This window comes from Puntigrus tetrazona, unplaced genomic scaffold (genome assembly GCF_018831695.1).
Source record: "Puntigrus tetrazona isolate hp1 unplaced genomic scaffold, ASM1883169v1 S000000001, whole genome shotgun sequence".
NCBI lineage: Eukaryota > Metazoa > Chordata > Actinopteri > Cypriniformes > Cyprinidae > Puntigrus > Puntigrus tetrazona.
The window spans coordinates 4,364,583-4,369,588 of NW_025047681.1; the positions used below are offsets into that span (position 1 = coordinate 4,364,583).

Sequence of the window (5,006 nt, forward strand, 5' to 3'; positions counted from 1 at the left end):
TCACTTCAGCCTTTGTAATGAGGTAAAAGCCGGTCACGACTGTTGCCAAACACTCTCGATGGAAAGTGGCCAAAGCCTGTTTGAAAAATCACTAAATCCTAATGCTTAATGCTGTATGCTAATTAGAATATTCGTTGCATCACTAACATTTGCATTCTGTCTAATTTCAGCCTGGCATTGTATCATCGGTTTTCCTCTTCTAGTTTCTGTGTACTTTAATGCAGCTGAATCAGAACAAGTACACAAGTTAGAGCAATTATCCACTTACGACACTAAACGGAGGCGTCACGTTGGTTCTTGTAGGAAGATGAAAGCGAACGCCATTACGGGCATCTAAAGCTAAGCATTGCTTCCCAACTTGACTCACAACTACAGACACAAAAAATATATTAATATTGTAATGTATTGTGAAAATTACAATCGAGCAATCATTCCGAGTGCAGGGTGGAAAAAGTAAGTGAACCCTTAAATTACGTGACTTTGTAGATCTCCCGCCCAGCTTTTGAGATCTGCCTGATTTTTCCAGTACGTCCCTCCCCACAATCCTGTTTGAGTTCATGTATGCGGTTTTAGGCTAAATATGATCGCGTATTTGATTTCAACCCTCCAGGCACGGACGCTCATGTACCGCCAGATTGACGTTGGATGACTGACGTAAATAAAATGCGGGTGGACGTCAATATTTGATGCCAATTTGACTTTGACTTAATGTTGGACTTTGGTTACATAACCTAAAACTACGAATATCAACATCAGCTGATGTCTGTATTGACATCAACTTAACATTGACATTAGGTGTTGAAATTTGTTGAATATTTATGACGTTCTGTGTCTGCTGAGATTGTTCTTTGACCCTCAGGCAGCAAAGCAGCTCCAGACCAACACAAAGTTATTCTCACCTCTCTCAAGATCGACTGTAAATATCTACTTAGAGTTTAGATGAACATGAAGACGAGTTTCTCTTTTTGGTTTTCTCGCTCTTTGTCTATAATCACGTCTTTACACTACATGTTATAAGTTATTCATTTCAGAAATCTACCCAGTTGAAAAGACATACAACAGAAATAATAACAAAATCTATGTAGTGGTTTTACTGGTTACAATGGGGTAAACTATAGTTTTTTATTCAACGGAAAATATTTTTAAAAGAGGTTCATATACTAATTGTTTTTACGATGCATAAAAAAACAATCTCAATAGTATACGATAAACACTGTATAATGAACAATGTTTTCGACTCATCAGTGTTGAACAAACACCGGTCATACAGTCATATTTCAATACACACACACACAGTCAGTCTCTCTCTCTCTCTCTGAGAGGCTTGTCTCGGCACAGGGTCAAATCTCTTCAGTTTCAGTTCAGATCAGATCAGATCATGTGTTTGGATATTCCACATGTGCTCTTCAGCAGACACTGTACTGTGCCAGCACACATCAACATGAAGGTAAGAACCACCTGCTCTGAATCTTTTTAACATGTTTTGTATTCATTTTGTCTATCAGAAAATTCTGTAATTTAAATATTTATTTTGGCAAAATCGGCAAAATCACTGCGTATATTAATATGAAACACAGTTTTGTGTTTAAAAATATTTGTAGCATTTGTTTATTTATTTCTAGAGCCATTTTGTATGAATGAACTATTAACTGAGTCATACTTGAGCAACATCATTGTTACCTTCATGTCTAGATGGAATATGAACTTTTCACATTCAAAGTTTGTTTTTTCCTAAAGAGACTGTAATTAATGCTACAAATGAAAGCTCTTTCACTGATAGGAGCAGCTTTGGACTGTGAGTGACGGGACCAGACACTTTCAGTCCTGGAGCTTTACTGGTTAATATTAGGATTAATGCACACATGCCCTAGAAAATGAGAAGCCATAAATGGGTCCAGATCTGAGAGGGACATTGATTACTTTGCTTGTTTGTCCACCGGGATGATTGTGACATAGAGGACATTGCTCTCTCAAGTCGGTTAGACTGTGCTCTCTATAGCTGTACAGAACAACATTGAGAAAACAAACTGACCAGAAGCGGTAAACTTACAGGACCATACCGTCTTCATTAAAGTTCGGTCTGAAGATTTAGTGGTTGGCCTAAAACTGTAAATAAATAACGCTATTATTAGAAGCGATGCTGGATGACTGTTTGGGATCAGTAAGATTTTTTACATTGTGAAATATCTCTTCAAACAATTAAACTATTAATCATATTCTGTGACTTGCCGTTGATATGATTGTTCCTCATCTGTCGGCTAGGTTGATGTTTTAGGCAGTAGCACAGCTCCCTATGTGGGCTCTCACAAACAAGGAAGCATCCTAGGTTTTGCCACAGAGATGTTAAGTGTTGGTCGCATTGGGATTAGAACTGATAACAGTATAGGATATATACTTCATTGACCACTATATGTTTTCCCCCCCAGGCTATAAGTCACACTTCAATGGAATTAGGAATCTGAAGCACACGAAATGGATTCCTGGACATTTTCGTTCTCACCCAGCAACCTCCCCAGCAATCTGTCTGTACTCCCTATGTACGATTTGACATCCTGCTCGGCAACATATCTGAGGAAGGCCAGGGGAAACAAGACGGGCATGAGCTTGCCCTGCACGGCCGTCATCACCTTCATGTACTTTGTGGTGTGCTTGCGATCGGCCTGTGTGGAAATGCTCTGGTCATCTGACGTCATCCTGCGTGCACGCCAAGATGAAGACGGTCACCAATATCTACATCCTGAACCTGGCGGTGGCGGACGTGCTCTTCATGCTCGGCTTGCGCTTCATCGCCATCCAGTTAGCGCTGGTGCACTGGCCGTTCGCGCGGCTTTGTGTCGCGTGGTCGCGACCGTGGATTCTCTGAACCAGTTTACCAGTATTTTCTGTCTGATGGTGATGAGCATTGACGCTACCCCGCTGTGGTGCATCCCCATCAAGTCCACCAAATGGAGGAAGCCCCATGTGGCCAAGACCATTAATCTGGTGGTGTGGGTGGTATCTCTTATCGCCAACCTCCCGATGCGTGATCTACAGCGGACTAATCACCAAACCCGGCGGATGCTTCTGCACCATCGTGTGGCCAGAGTCGCAGGAGACCTACTACACTGCCTTCATGTTCTGGCACTTTTTCCTGGGCTTCTTCCTGCCCCTGATGGTCATATGTCTCTGCTATCTGTGCATTATCATCAAGGTCAAGTCCTTGGCAGTCAGGGTGAACTCTGGCAAACGTAGGCAGTCTGAGAAGAGGGTGACGCGGATGGTGTCCATCGTGGTTGCCGTCTTTGTCTTCTGTTGGCTGCCCTTCTACATCTTCAGCGTGACGTCGGTCACCGGCACCATCAGCACCACGGCTTTCTTAAGAAGCATGTTTGCCTTCGGTGGTGCTGGGATACGCCAATAGCTACGCATGAACCCAATACTGTACGCTTTCTTGTCAGAGAACTTCAAGAAGAGTTTCCAGAACGTCCTGTGCTTGAGAAGAGCGAGCGCTTTGGATGAGGCTGAGCACACCGACAGCAAACAGGACAAGCCTCGAATCTTGAAGGAGCCAACAGAAACTCACGACACACTGCTCAGCGCGGAGACCTGCAAACCAGCATGTGAAAAAACAAAGGTCACTGCTCGGCAAACTGTGGATTTGAAATCCATAGTAACTGACTGTGAAACCATCAAATATGGTTTTGTTAAAAGCCTACTGGCTTAGTTTCCCAAAGTTACAAACTAATAGATTTTTGTCATCTTGCCATATTTTGTAATGACCTCATATTTTACTCACCCTGAAACCTAGATGTATATGACATTCTTCTTTCAGATAAACACAGTTTTTTTATTTATCCTGAGCTCTTCCAAGCTTGGTATTGCTGGTGGATAAGCGGCCATGATTTTGAAGCTTAAGTAAATCAAATATATCCTCAAATCACGACGACGTAAAACTAACCTGTACGCCTTCAGGGGGTCATCACACGTCCTCTGAAGCAGATCCATGAGTTAAATAACTGACTCATGATGCAGTTTGAAAAGTTTGAAATCCAGAAATATTTTTGTGACAGAAAACCTTGATCTGCTTCAGAGGACGTGTGGATAACTTCTTGGGGAGGTATATAGTTTAGTTTTATATTACAGCACTTCTGTGGATATATCTGAGCTGCTGAGCTTCAAAATAATGGCTGCTATCCACCAGAATTACAAGCTTGGAGAGCCAGGATACATTTTTTAAAAGTTCTGTGTTCATATACACCTAGGATGTCTTCAGAGTGTATAAAACACGGTGTAATGTTTTCGCTGAACTATTCCTCTAACTAGTTGCTTATTAGCATGCCTGTTATTAACATATTAGTACTTATAAAACACATATTCTGCATGACTGTATTACTCTGACTACCAACTATTAATGAGAAGCAAATTAAGAGTTTATTGAGGCAAAAGTCATAGCTAATGTTTTGTTAATAGCAAAGAATTGGAATAGTTTACCAGTTTTTCTACTAACTATTAACTATGACTCCTAGTTTTCTGCTTTTAATAGTTAGTAAGTAAGATGTTAAGTTTAGATATGGGGTGGATGAAGGGATCTAGTATATTGTCAAGCAGAATATGGCAGCATGCTTTATTCGTACTAATAAGCAGCTAATAAGCATGAGTTACATACAATAGTTAACAGTGAGAATTGTTCCCTGAACTAAAGTGTTACCATGCATTGTATAAAAATGTTATATTTTATCTAGTATATTTATAGAGTTCTGATTGTAAACTAAAGGACTATGGTATTCACCTGTGGCATTGTGTTCAAAGAAAATACTAATTTTCTAATTTATTTTTTATTTTTACTCACAGACAATATATAAACACCTCCACTACCGTAATTTCACTTACACTACACAAATCACGCTTTCTAATTGTTTCTGGGCGTGGCCAGACATGCTGAACTGGAATACGATCTCTCTGTTAATATTATTTTCAAGAATCTAACTAATCTGAAGAGAGTTTACCCAGAAAATGCAATATGCTGT

General features: G+C 40.4%; 1 pseudogene; it reads left to right on the forward strand.

Moving 5' to 3' along the window:
* Positions 1-2,472: 2,472 nt before the first annotated feature.
* On the forward strand, positions 2,473-3,617 carry LOC122331558 (annotated as a pseudogene).
* Positions 3,618-5,006: the final 1,389 nt, after the last annotated feature.